Here is a 16,981-nt window from a genome sequence, read left to right as displayed (position 1 = left end):
AGTGCCGACTAGCCAGGAACCACCACCAAACTTTTCAGTGGGGGGAAACTTTTCCCAAAAGAAGGAAAACAACAGCAATGGAAATTACCATGTGATTCTTGGAATGTACCATGGGAATCCTTGGAAAGCAGAATCTTGCTAAGAGGTCTCAGGAACGTCCCAGTGTACTGGAAGCCCTTGACAAACAGCAAAAGAGAAATGACAGGGCTCAAAGCTCTACCTGCTTTTTTCTCTCCCAGGACACACGGCCAAAGACACTGCCCTCGCAGGCACAGAGGGCCTGTCCCAGCCAGCTTCTGTGCTGGCCTTGGGCGCTAGACTGTTCTGAGTCCTCCGCCACCGCCCTCAGGTGCCGCCGCCCTCAGGCTCCTCTTTTGTTCAGTCCGACTTCTCCCTGGGTCCCAGTGATCAGGCCTCACAGAGAGGGAAGAGCGTTAGATGCACTCAAGGTGGGGTGGGGTGGGGGGAGACTTAGCAATTAAATTGCTAATTAAGGAACTACCAACCTGAAGAAGCTAATTTGCACTGACCTATTTAAAATATCTAGCAGCAGATCAGGCAGCCATTGAGGCACAGCCCTTTTATGCGTCAGCCAACTGGCTTTCTTTCAGAGCAGCGGCTATCAATAATTCCATGCTGAGGACCATCTGATAGGAAATCAACCACTGGCCCCTGGAATGCCAGCATTCCCCACTGCTCTGTTTTCCCAGTTGTCAGCTCTGTTTATAAATTGTCCATTTATAGCAAATCCAGCACCTGCTATGAACACCTCATCCTGCCAAGTGTTGGAGTACGTCTCAGAAAGAGGCACTATAGACTTTTTCAGTTCCTTTTAACCTTTTCCCGGTCCGGGAGTTTGAATATTTGCATAGGAATTCTGAAGGAGGACATATTCTGTACAGAAAAGGCTAGATGATCTATTAAAAGTTAGCATTTTGCTCTACTTAAAAAAAAAAAAAGACAGCAAAGCATCATTCTCTTGGGATACACAATGCTCTCTTTCTGAACAAGTCTGACATTGGGACACATTTAAAATAACCCCTAAAAAAAATTCCTCAGGGTAAAAATGCTCTGGAGAAAACTCAGGGAAGGCTTTTTTTTAAACTCTATTATGTAGCTTTTTAGCTCGCTGTCAGCACAGCCGCTTAGCAGATAACGCTGCCGGCTGCTTGAACCCATTATGTAAAATATATTTTAAAATACCATCTTCGGTGCTGGAAACGCACTATGTGACCTAGAATTTTTTTTTTTTCTTGTCAAATTATCCATCTATAAAGTGCCTAGAATTAATTCTCAAAATTCCACCCCTGCCCCCAACCCCAACATGTTTCTGTTCATTTTGCTCTATGCAAAACAAAATAAATCTATGGCACAAGCAGAATATTCATGGAGTGTGGGTTCCTGGTTTCTAAAGGGTTGTGAAGGTCAAACCAGACGTGTGTGGATAACCTTGGGGTGGTGGGGCAGCCGGCTTGATGCTTCGGTTTACAGCTTGCCATGGTAATCCTCCTCAAGCAGAAGATTGTCACCCTTTTAAAGCCCTGAGGGAGACCCTGAGGAAGACCACGTGGGCAGAGGCAGCTGGACTCAGGGGGCAGCATTCCTGAGCCCCAGCTCTGCCTTAAGCCAAGGAGGCAGACCCATACTTTTAGGAGAGGACTCAAGGGCTTGATGTTTCTTCTCTTTTAAAAATAGAAAAGTTGCGTTATCTGGCTATAAAAGACAACCCAGGCAAGATTATTATTCATGTTAGAGCAAAGTTAGGTGGTCATGAAATCAGGAGAAACTGAAGTGATTCAAAAAATAGAGTCAGAGAGCATGAAATTAAACACCTGTGATACTAGAAATGTTGCTCTGACACAACGTTTCTTTCTTTGCACAGGCTAAGGTCCTCAGCTTTCCAGAGCATTCCAAAAACTTGTAGCTTTTTGTCACAGTCCATATAGATTAGGCTAATCTTATATTGCATAGGCATCAATTATTTCCTTCCATAGTAGGACTGTGCTTCATCAGTTGCGTATTACTCCCAGGCAAACATCCTCGCTTACTTTTTCGTCACTGGATGGCTATCTGTTTTACCAACCTGGATTCTCTCACTCATCACAAAAGTCAAGCCCCTGTTACCGGAGATGATCTCTGAGATGCCCCTGCTGGAGAAAGGAATGTGCAAATTAGGAGACTACAAATCAGTTTGAAAACTCAATGACTCGTTCCCATAAATCTGTGTCCTTAATATTAAAAATCATTTAGAGGTGCTGAAAAGAAAGAACTGATCGCTAACAAGAAGCAGCAGCCCTACTCTCTTTAGGGCATGGATTAGTAGTTGAGAGGAGTAACTCAGATCTAAATCCATATTCTGCTACCAAAAATAGAAAAGAGGAAACCTTTGAAAGCAAAGGAGGCCTAAGAATAACCATCAGCAACTAGCTAGAGCGACATGGGCAGGAAGCAATGCTCAAGTGGCAATTTTGTGCTGCCTTTTTTTTTTTTTTTTTTTTTTTGTCCCCCTTCCCAGTGGCTTTCACATTCATCCTGTTAAAAAGATAGCTTCCAAAGACAACCCCTCCACACAGACACGGAGGCCTTCAGAGCCTGCCCTTCTGCAGCAGCTCAGAGGTCTGGAGCTCCACATACCTTCCACGAGGCCTTGGGTTGGGTGCTACTTCCCCCCATGAATCACTTCAATCTGTTTAAGGCTGCACAGTGAACCCTTCACAGGCCACGTTCTGCACAGCATCCTCAGCAGGAAATGGTTGGCTGAGCAAACATTTGTTTCCTGTTTTGCTTTTGATGATTTTACATTTCAACTCAAGCTAGCTTTCCTCTTTTTGTTTTTGTAGTAATGAAAATCAACACACCGAACCAACAAAATTGGTTATATCTCACGTGCTTTGAATGATGCTATTAAAAATACACTTGAATATATCTTATAAGAGGTATTGGTGTTAGAAGAGGGCGACGAAGCTTCGGAATGGCCTTGGGACTGCTGGAGAGGCACAGAAGATAAGAGCATTAGTAGAAGGAGGTTGAGGCAGCTTAAAAGCCTGAGGTTGGAAACTAGGGGATGGGGAGAATGCAGATGAAACAGACATTGAGAAGACAGAGCCTCTGCAAGCCATACAACTTGATGCAAATTAGAAGGAGGTGCCCCTTTTGCTGAGCACACACAGACCTGTGAGGGCACAGGGCTGGTTTGGCCAGGTGCCCTTCTGAAAGGCAGAACCTGTGTATAACATATGTGGTGCTCGGGAAAAATGTGTACAAGAGACTGCAAGGCCCAAAGGAAAAACTGACCAAAAAAAAAAAGTCACTGATGCTTCTGGTAGCATACAGGAAATCCTGTTTTGAATCATAGATCTTTGCTGGCGGGTGTGGGTGGGGGAGGACGGTTGGCAAATTTGATTTCCCCAAACTAGCTATATCAAAACGTCCTAGTGGAGCTTTTTATCCTCTGTCATGTTTTACATGATACCTGTATCATTCATCTCACAAGAGCTTTGCGTTCATCACATCTAATGAATAACATCACGGATTAATACAATTTATATTTGTCAGGATCAAAATCCGTGCCTAGGCAAAAATTGCTGTAACTAGTTATAATCCGAGCACAGCCCTCAGCCAAGACCTAAAAGCACTTGGATTTCACAGGATGAACAGTTGGGGACCCTTTACAGCCTTGATCTCAAAACCCTTGAATGTCTTATTGAAATAACTGGTTAAAATTCAGCCAAACAAAAAAATACAAAAATCTCCACTCCTCAGACAGATTGTTTTCCCAAGGTCATGGCCCCAATTTGTAATATAATTCCTTATCAAATCTGTCTGAGTTAGGTCCATGAATTGCATCATGGTTAGGAAAACTGAAGTGGGTGAAAAATGAAAATCTCATAGAAAATAGAGAAGAGAAGAAACAGAACGTGACATTTCATACCTATAACATAATCAGTATGTAGCAATGCACTATTCTCACTCAGAGCATTCAATGACCACTAGGGAAACATTAATGGTGACAATTTACAGATTTTATAGCTCCTCAACCGCTGTCCATGCACCATCTTGTCAAATCCTCGTAACAGTTCTCTGAAGTACGCGTGGTTTGTCATCACCTTTCAGTAGATGAGAAAACTGAGAATTATACAAGCTGAGAGACTTGCCCAAGACCATCCAAACAGTGAATGACAGGCCAGGCTTCAATTCCAGGCCTTCTGACTCAAACAAGCAACCTTGCTAATATGCTGGCTTTCTAGTTCAAACAGAGGCATTGTCTCTGAAGATGGTCTTCTGCATCATGGACAGGTCTACCTATTTCTGGGATGAAAAACAGCCTGATGTGGGATGGGATCAGCAATGATCCCAAATAAGTTTATTTGTTTAATTTTTTAATTAGATTCCACATATAATGATATCAGATGATATATATCTTTCTCTGTCTGACACTTCACATAGGATGGTAATCTCTAGGTCCATCCACGTTGCTGCACATGGCATTATTTCATTCTTTTTTTGGCTGAGTAATATTCCATGCATAGGCATGCCACATCATCTTCAGCCATTCCTCTGTCAAGGGACATTTAGGTTGCTTCCATATCTTGGCTACTGTAAATAAGAGTTACTATGAAGACTGGGGTTCACGTATCCTTTTTGGTTTTCTCTGGATATATACCCAGGAGTGGAGTTGCTGGATCATATAGTAATTCTATTTTTAAGTTTTTTAAGGAGCCTCCAATACTGTTCTCCATAGTGGTTGTACCAATTTACAGTCCCACCAACAGTGTAGGAGGATTCCCTTTTCTCCATACCCTCTTCAGCATTTATAATTTGTAGACTTTTTGATGATAGCCATTCTGACCAGTGTGAGGTGATTTTAACAGAAAAGTGTTTAAGGAAGTTTAAAATAAGTCTTGCAGGGAACCCAAGGCTAAGGCTGATTCTACAGGTGGGGTGCATAGTTGATCACTTATTTGACCAACCATCCAAGTGAGAGTACAGTCATATGTGCCAGCTCAGCATCCAGCTCAGTAACTTCATGTTAAAGGCTAAGATTAAGATCCTTCAGACAGTTCCTCTGCCAAACACATTTTTGGAGAAGTAAGATGATAACTGGTTTCAGTTGACAACAGTCTCTGAGTTGTGTGTTTCTGTAACATCCTATCTTAATTCAGATTGCTGATTTTAAAAGTATTTTTCAAAATTGAAGATGGCTCTTTACCCTTTAAAGAGTCTGAAACCCATTTGAGTGGCTATAGAATATCGTTATCTCAAGTTGTCTAACAAGTACCGATATACTTTGGGACATTGTAAGGTCAAGGATGGCAGTGATCCCTTAGAAGGTCTGCTTCCTCAAAGATTTCAGCCATGAAACCAAACGATGATGACAGATGGCCAGACTATCTACCATCACATCTTTACAGTAAAAGCATCAGCCCTTAGAATACATCTAGTATAAATGACAGATACAATCTAACCAAGTATCAAGTGATAGTTCCAATAAGTAAAGCCGTACTGCTTATCTTCAGTCCTGCGTGTCCAAATTACGTTGTTTAAAAATATCATTTCCCAACCTACTCTATGATACCAGTTCCACTTGTAGTTCTCTAACCTAGAAAAATTCTCGTTTTTATGAGATGCATGCAAAAATGTTCATGGCAGTACCGTTTGTTATTTTTTTTAAGTTAGAAAAAACCTAACTGGCCCTCATGAGAGAAATGGACTTAAGTGTTTTGACTCAGTGTGAATACAGAAGAATGATGATGAATACAATGAATGGACTGATGTACACATTTCACGATGGATAAATCTCAAAATATTGTTGAATGAAGAGAAGCAAACTGGAAAAGACCATGTTGAGTGCGCTAACTGTTGCAATTAATTCAGGCTGCTACAACAATATAACCACAGACTGGGTAGCTTGCAAACAGCCAGAATGTATTTCTTACAGTTCTGGAGGCTGGAAAGTCCAAGATTATTGTGCCTGCATGACCAGGTTCTGGTACAGACATCTTCCAGGTGGCAGATTTCCAACCTTTCACTGTGATCTCACATGGAAGGGGCCAGGGACCTCTCTGGAGCCACTTTAACTCTATTTGTGAGGGCTCTGCCATCAAGATGAAATCACTTCCTAAAGCCTCCGCCTTCTAATGCCATCATCCTGGGAGATTAAGATTTCCATGTGCATTTGAGGGAGGTGTCTCACAAGTACTCAGACCATAGCACTACTATCTAAGCAAAAACTTAAAGCATAAAAAGTAAGCTATGAGTACTTACAAACATGAAATAAATATATCAAAACATTCATAGAAATTACGCATGTCGACATCACAAATGCTTATCTCTGGGGAAGGGTAAAAGAGATGAGGAGAGCTTTACTTATAATTCTTTTCATCTTTAGATAGATTTAAAATTCTTTTCACAGTAATTAAAACAGTATGCTACTGGCATAAAGACAGGCATATCAACCAGTGGATTGGAAAAGGAAGCCCAGAAATAAACATCTCTGCCTATTTGGTTAAATAATTTTTAACACAGTTGCCAAAACCACTCAATGAGGGGAAACGATAGTCTTTTCAATGAAAGAAAAGGGAAAACTGGATATTTATGTGCAAAAGAATGATGTTGGATTCATACTTTATACCACATATAAAGCTAAATATATAAGATTAACTCCAAATGGATTAAAGATCTAAACATAAGAATGAAAACTATAAAACTCTCAGGAGAAAGTGTGGGGGGAAAGCTTCATGGCATCAAATTTGGCAATGACTCCTCGGATATGACACCAAAAGCATAGGCAACAAAAGAAAAGATAAATTATTCTTCATCAAAATTAAAAATTTTGTGTATCAAATAGCACTATCAACAAAGTGCAAAGGCAACTCACAGAATGGGAGAAAATATTTAAAACTCATATACTTGATAAGAGATAAATATCTATAAAATATAAAGAATGCTTACAAGTCAACAACAAATCCAATCTTAAAGGGCAAAGAACTTGAATAGATAGTACTCCAAAGAAGATATACTAATGTGCAACAAGCACATAAAAATATATTCAACATCACTAATCATTGCTACTGCTGCTGCTGCTGCTGCTGCTGCTAAGTCGCTTCAGTCGTGTCCGACTGAAGCCCACCAGGCTCCTCTGTCCCTGGGATTCTCCAGGCAAGAATATTGTTGAGTGGGTTGCCATTTCCTTCTCCAATGTATGCACGCATGCTAAGTCGCTTCATCAGTTCAGTTCAGTCACTCAGTCGAGTCTGACTCTTTGCAACCCCATATACCACAGCACGCCAGGCCTCCCTGTCCATCACCAGCTCCCGGAGTTCACCCAAACTCATGTCCATTGACTCAGTGATGCCATCCAACCATCTCATCCTCTGTTGTCCCCTTCTCCTCCTGCCCTCAATCCTTCCCAGCATCAGGATCTTTTCCAATGAGTCAACTCCTCACATTAGGTGGGGTAGCTCCTCTCGGCCGCCGCGCCTGACCTCAGACGTGGGGAGGTCAGGGTAGGTCAGGTGCGGGGAGGTTAGACGTGGGATAGCTCCTAAGTCACTTCATAGGGTACTGCAAGTTAAACAAATGAGATACCACTTCAAATCCATCTGGATAGTTATTTTTAAAAACAAGACAAAACTGTAAATATTACAGAAAATGCAGAGAAACTGGAATCCTGATGCATTCCTGATAGAAATGTAAAATGGTGCAGCCATTGTGAAAGGCTACATGTTGGTGCCTCAAAAAATTAAACTTAGAATTGTCAAATAATCCAACAATTCCACTTCTAAGTATATCAGTTCAGTTCAGTCGCTCAGTTGTGTCCGACTCTTTGCGACCTCATGGACTGCAGCACGCCAGGCCTCCCTGTCCATCACCAACTCCTGGAGTCTACCCAAACCCATGTCCATTGAGTCGGTGATGCCATCCAGCCGTCTCATCCTCTGTCGTCCCCTTCTCCTCCTGCCCCCAATCCTTCCCAGCATCACAGTCTTTTCCAATGAGTCAACTCATTGCATGAAGTGGCCAAAGTACTGGAGTTTCAGCTTCAACATCAGCTTCCAATGAACACCCAGGACTGGTCTCCTTTAGGATGAACTGGTTGGATCCCCTTGCAGTCCAAGAGACTCTCAAGAGTCTTCTCCAATACCACAGTTCAAAAGCATCAGTTCTTCGGTGCTCAGTTTTCTTTTAGTCCAACTCTCACATCCATCATGACTGCTGGAAAAACCATAGCCACGACTAGACGGACATTTGTTGCCAAAGTTCTGTTTCTGCTTTTCGGTATGCTATCTAGGTTGGTCATAATTTTCCTTCCAGGGAGTAAGCATCTTTTAATTTCATGGCTGCAATCACCATCTGCAGTGATTTTGGAGCCCCCAAAAATAAAGTCTGACACTGTTTCCATTGTTTCCCCATCTATTTCCCAGGAAGTGATGGGACCAGACACCATAATCTTCGTTTTCTGAATGTTGAGCTTTAAGCCAACTTGTTCACTCTCCTCTTTCACTTTCATTAAGAGGCTTTTTAGTTCCTGTTCACTTTTTGCCATAAAGGTGGTGTCATCTGCATATCTGAGGCTATTGATATTTCTCCCAGCAATCTTGATTCCAGCTCGTGCTTCTTCCAGCCCAGCATTTCTCATGATGTACTCCGCATATAAATTAAATAAGCAGGGTGACAATATACAGCCTTGACGTACTCCTTTTCCTATTTGGAACCAGTCTGTTGTTCCATGTCCAGTTCTAACTGTTGCTTCCTGACCTGCATACAGGTTTCCCAAGAGGCAGGTCAGGTGGTCTGGTATTCCCATCTCTTTCAGAATTTTCCACAATTTATTGTGATCCACACAGTCAAAGGCTTTGGCATAGTCAATAAAGTAGAAATGGATGTTTTTCTGGAATTCTCTTGCTTTTTTGATGATCCAGCGGATGTTGGAAATTTGATCTCTGGTTCCTCTGCCTTTTCTAAAACCAGCTTTGAACATCTGGAAGTTCACGGTTTGCTTACTGCTGAAGACTGGCTTGGAGAATTTTGAGCATTACTTTACTAGCGTATAAGATAAGTGCAATTGTGCAGCAGTTTGAGCATTCTTTGGCATTGCCTTATATCCCTCAGTAAAAACAAAGTTTAAACAGTTACTTGCACACTAATGTTCATAACAGCCGAGAGACGGCAACAACCCAATTGTCAACTGACGGACAGATGGATAAAAAAAATGTGTACACAGACATAATGGAATATTATTCTCCCTTAAAAAGGAATGAAATTCTGATTCATGCTACAACGTGAGTAGCTCTTGAAAACATTATGCTAAATGAAATAAGCCAGTTACAAAAGGACAAATGTTGTATGATCCCAATTATGTAAGTTACCTAGAAGGACCAAATCATAAAGGAAGGTGTTATTGTTATTCAGTTGCTAAGTCATGTTCAATTCTCTGCGATCCCATGGACTATAGCATGCCAGGCTTCCCTGTCGTTCACCATCTCCCAGACCTTGCTCAAACTCATGTCCATTGAGCCAGTGATGCCATTCAACCATCTCGTCCTCTATCGCCCCTTCTCCTCCTGCCCTCAGTCTTTCCCAGTATCAGGGTCTTTTCCAATGAGTCAGCTCTTTGCATCAGGTGGCCAAAGTATTAGAGCCTTATCTTCAGTTTTCCAATGAATATTCAGGATTGATTTCCTTTAGGATTTATTGGTTTGATCCCCTTGCTGTCCAAGAGAGTCTCAGAGTCATATCCAGCACCACAGTTCAAAAGCATCAATTCTTCTGCCCTCAGCCTTTTTTATGGGCCACCTCTCACATCTGTACATGACTACTGGAAAAACCATAGCTTTGATGATATGGACCTTTATTGGCAAAGTGATGTGCTGTCTAGGTTTGGATAGTGGTTACCAAAGGCTGGGGGAGTTGTTGTTTAATGGGTTCAGAATTTCAGTTTGAGAGGAAAAATTCTGGATATGGAAAGTGCTGTTACACAACTATGTAAAGGTACTTAATGTCGCTAATTGTACATTCAAACGGGTTAAACCTATCATTTTTGTGTTATGTATACTTATCACAATAATTTTTTATAGTGTGGGAGAGAGATGAATCAAATATGGCAAAATGCTAAAGTTAAAATCTTTTTAAAACTCAATCTACTGATGGTCTGTTACATTAGTTTCTGTACTTTTCTGTGTATTTGAATTGTCTCAGCTGTTAATTTTTAGAAACTTCAAAGTAACAGTTTTCTGAAAATTATTCTGACCCCTACTGTCAGGTAGAATGATGAGAATATATAATAAGGTATTAGAGGCTGAAGGTTGGCTCTCTAATTACTTGATTAGATTCCTGTGATCTAAAACAATGCTTCTCAAATTTAGCATGCATACAAATTACCTAGAGGTCTTATTAGAATGCAAATTCTGATTCAGTTGGTCTGGGTTGTGTGCTAAGTCACTTCAGTCATATCTGACTTTTACTATCCAATGGACTGTAGCTTGCCAGGCTCCTCTGTCCATAGAGTTTTCCAAGCAAGAATACTGGACAGGGTTGCCATTTCCTACTCCAGGGGATCTTCCCGACCCAGGAATCAAACCCCATCTCTTAAGTCTCCTTCATTGGCAGGCAGGTTCTTTACCACTAGTGCCAAAATGCAAATTCTGATTTAGTTGGTCTGAGGTAAATTTCCATTTCTAAAAAGCTCCCAGGTGATGCCAGTTCTGCTGGTCCTCAGATATATTTTGAGTAGCAAGGACAGAAAGAATGATAACATTCTACATATATTATCTTCCATTTAAAAGTTTTCTTAATTATGTACTTCTAGATAGACAATTGAAGCTAGATTTGATTATTCTTAATTGTCATCTTATAATTTGTTTGATAGGTTACTGTAAAGCAAAAGTAAACAAACCCTAACTATTATTGAAGATATTTCACAAAGACTACATGTTTAAAAATCCTAAACTGGAAACTTTGACTCAGCTGTCAAAATCTATAATAAATGCATACTTTAGGACATACTAATCTGTCTTCCCCAAACGAGTTGTGAAATAGGAATTGCTTTAGCATACACTGATGGCAAGTTACTTCACTTAATTATATGGTCCTTAAACCGGCTCTTTATTTTGTAAATTCCAGGATAATCCTAGGTTGGGAGCTAATAATTTCACCTACCATAAGAAGACTGATTAACTGCCCAAAACTGAAAAAAAAAAAAAACCAAAAGAAGATTTCTTACCAGAATTGTTTAGGATCTGTTCTGTCTGGTGGGCTGCTAGGTGCTAATCTGGTTAAGTGAATTAAAGCTTCAGGAGATAATACTCCCAGAATGGGCTTAAATGTGATCCACCCCATTGCCAAAAAGACATCCTTTGTATCCTCCAGTTAACCACTGGCCTGCTGGGCTCCTCTTAAGAACCAAGTGGTGCCTGCGTGTGTGCCAAGTCACATCAGTCATGTCCAGCTCTTTGCGACCCTATGGACAGTCGCCCACCAGACTTCTGTCCACGGGATTCTCCAGGCAAGAATACTGGAGTAGGCTGCCATGCCCTCCTCCAGAGAATCTTCCTGACCCAGGGATCAAATTCTCCTTGCCTTGCACGTCTCCTGCACTGGCAGGCAGTTTCTTTACCACTAGCACCACCTGGGAAGCCCCCAGAACCAAATGGTGAGATTCTCTAGGTGAGTGTAGTTGATTAAGAGTAAGCAAATTCAGGCATAATCATCCCACTATGAGCTTGTGGTCTTTTTTTTCTCAAATCCAGGAAAGTTTTAAGTAATGTAAGGCTATGTGTAACATTCACTAATATTTCATCAGCCTTTGCTTTCGGAGGCATGAATTGTCTTTAGTCCAAACTGAAAATTTTGACAAATACCCTAGGTCAATGGTTGTTTGCTCTTCCAAACAGAATAATTATACTAATACATATGTACAGCTAACTTTCATGGTGCCCTACCTCTGTGCCAAGCTTTGTTCTACCTGCTTCTCATGAGTTCTCTCATTAAATCCTTATATAACAACCCTGTGAGGCAGGTATGACTATCATTAACTCACAGTTAAGAAAACGGACTCAAATCACTATGTTGTACACCTGAAACTTATAATATTGTACCGACATGAATTTGAGCAAACTCCGGGAGATAGTGGAGGACAGAGGAGCCCGGCATGCTGCAGTCCGTGAGTCACAGCTTAGCGACTGAACAACAACCTCAACTCTACCTCAAAAAAACAACAACAACAACAACAAAAAAAAAAACCCCACAGCAAACACAGATTCAGAAAATAAAAAAATATGTCCAAAGCCACAAAGTAGCAGTTTCTTTCCGATGCTCAATTGCTAGTGTTAATTGTAATTGAGAATCCCAGTCATGAATGGTGTCAAACAGGGCTGCACCAAAATACTTAGTAGAACTCCAGTAAGTTGGAAGCATGCCCCTTTCTTACAGCAATCATTCTCCTCCTGTCTTTATTCATGCTCATTTGGAGCAGTCATTAGAAACATATGGGCCTGCTACTAATCGCTGTCAAAATTTTTTTGATTTTTGGCAGAGTCTACAATATTTAAGTAAAAGTTCACTAGAACCTCTGTTGAATTACTCAGCTCAGTTTAGCCACTCAAGGTAGTTAATATTAGGAGGGCTAAAATCTAAGGGTGTGCTGAAGTTTCTTTCTGAAGAATGGCTGGCTATAGTGTGGGCCTGGAAATAAAAAGCTGGGGCTTGGATGGTGTCAGTTTGCTTTTGTTTCTAAGGCAATTGAATTCCCTCCCAAATGACTTACTTTCCGCACAAAATCTAGTTTTTTGGCAAGTAGAAGAACTCTATATACATGTGAGATATTACTAGTTCAAAAGGAGGTCATGCTGAATCAAGAATCATCTATCCACTTGCTATGTGAGTGTCAGAGAGCTCACACTCTGGGTAGGTCAAAGGAGGAAAGAGCTCAAAAATATTGATAGCATCAAGTCAGAAAACAGAAAGCCCAATATATTTCAATCCCATTTCTAGTCTTAAATTATAGCTTTTACTGATGGAGTCACTATTTCAAAAAGACATTCTGCAATTAAACATAATTCAGGGGCAATTTGCTTGTCAGAGGCTAATGGCCGACTCTTCTGGATTCACAGAGCACATATTTCTCAGGATCTGAAGACACTAAAGATTTATTTATCTTAAGATTAGGGGACCAAGAGGCTTCCTAACAATACAGAAAAATGAGTGATCATTCTTTTCAAATTAGCAATTACAAACACAACCAAAAAATATCAAAGAGAAGAAAAGCAATTATAGGGCCTAAAGTACATTTCCCTTAATTTTCTTTAACCTCACAAATACGGAGAGAAAATGGCAGGTAAAAGTTGCATCCTGAGAAGAGTTAGAGCTACAGCAAGGCCATGAGATATGGAACATACTGTATTTCTTAGTTTGTTTATTTACACATTGAGCCACCTTAATTACTTCTTTGGGGTTATGCTAAAGGCATGGGTTTATTTAATGAAAAGTAGAGTTAGAGATCATCTCTAGGCCACTCGCCACAGATGCATAAGCAGAGATTGATGGAAATGCTGGGTTAATGCACAGGCTCATGGCAGTTTTGCACAGAGCACTGGCCAGTGCTTAACTGATGAGGAAACATAGGAAACACAGATACTGTAAAACAAAGATCATTTATTATTATACTCACTGTATTTCCAGACTTCATGATTACCTTGTAGAATTCAACCGATTATTCTAATAGACTAGGGCTTGTCAAGAATTTTGGTCTTGGAATCTTTTCACACTCTTAAATTACTGCAAACCCCAAAGAGCTTGTTTTTAGGCAAGTTATATCTATCAATATTTACTGTGTAAAAATTAGAACATTTTAAAATATTTATTCATTAAAAATAAACCCATTATATGTTAATATAAATAATGTTATAGTGAAAAAAAAACTATTCTCCAAAACAAACAAAAAATCAGTGAGAAGAGTGGCTTTGTTTTACATTTTTGTCAATGTTGATGTCTGGCTTAATATAATGCAGCTGAGTCCAGAACAACTGTTCTGACATGTTTTGGTTGAAGTAATAAAAAATTTCCACCCTCATTCACATATACAACTGGAAAAGAGGAACATCAATAACTTTTGCTGGTAATTGTAGATATTCCTTTTTCGATATTATACCAAAATTCAATAAGTAGTTTTCTGAAGATTAGTTGCAATGTGGAATTTATTTATTTATTTATTTTTTCAATGTGGAATTTAAAATTGCATGAATAAACTTTTCATACTGGTACATTAAAATTCATTGATTTTATGCACTTCCATAGATCTTTTACCTGTGTTATAATGTAACACTACACATTGTTTAGGAAGTGTTAGTTCACTAAAATTATGTGAATCTTCCAAATTGTTGGACATTTCTTTATGCAATAACAAAAATGTACATATTAATATATAGTAACACTGATCTCATAAAATCTAGATGTTGGGATGCTGTCAAGCTCGGTGATGGGCACAGTATTAGACTTTCAATTTTTGCTTCAAATCTCAGAATTTTTAACACTTATTTTTAATTGGCAAAGCTCAGATTTTAACATTAGCAAAATATCATTTGTTTTCCTTAAAGTGGTGTTTTCCCTTTGTTTACTTTGGAAAATAATGTCAGCCAAATACCTGTATTTGAATATCCACGATTTGTCTGTCAGTCATTCCTTCAAGTAAAAACAGTGTTCCAAAATAAAGTTCTAATTCAAAAAATAAAATAAAATAAAGTTCTAATTCAAACAATTGAGTTGCATTCTTTTTTTTTTTTCAAGACAACATGCTGTCATTGATGACAGAAGTGCTTCATAAAGCAGGCTTCCCATATCATCACACAGAATATTAAAAAGTCATGCTAACTGTATGATGGTGAAGAATGAACACAACTAGTGCAATCTGGTGCCACTGCTCTGATTTGTGTTAAGGCGCTCTCACCTTTACCCACCATAGCTTTTGTGTCATCAGTGCAAACGTCAATGCAGTTGAAAAGGCAAGTTTTTAATGAAACATTGCTCTGACCTTGCAGACTCCCTGCAGAGTTCTCAGGAACACCCCTACGGGTTCCAGGGTCACATTTCGAGAACCACCAGAGTGGACTCCAGCCCGCATAAATACTTGTCTTGCTTGAATGTGTGTTCTTTAGGGATAATGACTCTGCAGTTCTGTAGCATGTGGTTACTGAGCAGATGTTCCACCAGCAAGAAGACTCCTGATGAAGACCAAATGTTTTATGCTGCAGTGCCACTTTCATTTGGAAACTTGTCACTCTGCTTGTATGTCATTGTCTAAGAGATAGATGATAGTAACCATGAATGTGGGGAGAGCCGAACTGCAGCAGGGAGTCAGGGGGATGAGACTGGAAGGATGTGGGAATCTCAACGACAGACCTAACCTAGCTGATTCAGAGCCAGGGCCTGAGCCCCACATCTGGCAGGCCATCACAGTGCTAGGAGCCCCTGAGAGGGAAGCCTGGCATCTGGCATTCCAAAGGGCCTCAGGCAAGAGAGAGCTGGCAAGGAGATTGCTGGGTCTGTGTGCTGGGCATTTCCAAAGAGGACGTTATTAAGCCCTGGGGCCCCTTCCCACCACTGTGGCTTAGTTGGTAGGACTTCTTTGTTCATCATCCTAGATCCCTTTCAACACACACCACCACGCTCCAGTCCCAAATGGACAGTGAAGTTTCAAGAGAGGAACAAAGTAGCTGCTCGCCTCCTCGTAACCCAAACTGGGGACCCATTATCTGAACAGACATCTTGAGGTTGGACATTAGAATTCAAGAATTCATGTTTAAAATATCTGTTTCTGATGTGAATCACTTTCTTTGTAATGTTGTGGTTTTTTTTTTTTTTTTTTTACTTTATTTTACTTTACAATACAGTATCGGTTTTGCCATACATTGACATGAATCCACCACGGGTGTACAACAGTTCCCAAACATGAACCCTCCTCCCACCTCCCTCCCCATAACACCTCTCTGGGTCATCCTCACGCACCAGCCCCAAGCATCCTGTGTCCTGCCTCGAACATAGCCTGGCGATTCATTTCTTACATGATAGTATACATGTTTCAATGCCATTCTCCCAAATCATCCCACCCTCTTCCTCTCCCTCAGAGTTCAAAAGTCCGCTCTACACATCTGTGTCTCTTTTGCTGTCTCGAATACAGGGTCATCGTTACCATGTTTCTAAATTCCATATATATGTGTTAGTATACTGTATTGGTGTTTTTCTTTCTGGCTTACTTCACTCTGTATAATCGGCTCCAGTTGCATCCATCTCATTAGAACTGGTTCAAATGTATTCTTTTTGATGGCTGAGTAATACTCCATTGTGTATATGTGCCACAGCTTTCTTATCCATCAGCAGATGAATGGATAATGTTGTGTTTTTAAAACTCATAATCTTATTATTCAAAAGTGGCATCTCTCTCTCCACGGGTTCTGATGAGATTTTCATTGTTTGGGTAACAAGAAGGAACAGTTGAGGGAATGGGTGTATACAATGTCTTTTGTGAACAGAAAATACTTAAGGGGCATTGTGAAAAGTTCTTTCACCAGTACTACATAATTTTATCCATAAGCAATTCTTCTTATATTTTTAACATCTGTAAGCAATTTCCACCTTATAGATGGAGAAATTGAGGCACCTAGGGCTTAGATGACTTGGGTAAATCAGTGGGTAAGATATAGACATGAATACTATCAGCCCAATGTTTTCTCTCCTACATCAGTGGTTATACCCCCCAAAAAAATTCAGCCCGATTTTTATACATATTGTTGATTATATCTGAAGTATTAATTAGGAGAGTAATAATGACAGGGAACACTTAGTATCTGTCAGCCACAGGAAAGGAAATAAAAGTTTACAAGAAAAGTTTTTCTATGGTAAAAAAAAATACTTTAAAAAATTGTTTTAAAACGTATATGTGTCCTAAAAAATAAACTCAAAATGGATTAAAGACTTAAATGTAAGGCCA

General features: G+C 40.1%; 1 long non-coding RNA gene across 3 annotated transcripts in view; it reads right to left on the bottom strand.

The window, feature by feature from the left end:
• LOC121816803 (uncharacterized) overlaps positions 1-2,728 on the bottom strand; it is a 46,937-nt gene extending 44,209 nt beyond the window's left edge. For all 3 annotated transcript variants that reach the window (XR_009596713.1, XR_006056509.2, XR_006056510.2), the window contains exons 1-2: positions 2,635-2,728; positions 2,084-2,150 (exon numbers count right to left, since the gene is read on the bottom strand). This is a non-coding gene — a long non-coding RNA (uncharacterized LOC121816803). The remainder of the gene's footprint in view (positions 1-2,083; positions 2,151-2,634) is intronic.
• Between the last annotated feature and the right edge of the window lie 14,253 nt (positions 2,729-16,981).

This window comes from Ovis aries, chromosome 16 (genome assembly GCF_016772045.2).
Source record: "Ovis aries strain OAR_USU_Benz2616 breed Rambouillet chromosome 16, ARS-UI_Ramb_v3.0, whole genome shotgun sequence".
NCBI classification, from domain to species: Eukaryota; Metazoa; Chordata; class Mammalia; order Artiodactyla; family Bovidae; genus Ovis; species Ovis aries.
Note: the sequence above shows the minus strand (reverse complement) of the source record. Positions and strands in the feature narration are given on the sequence as shown.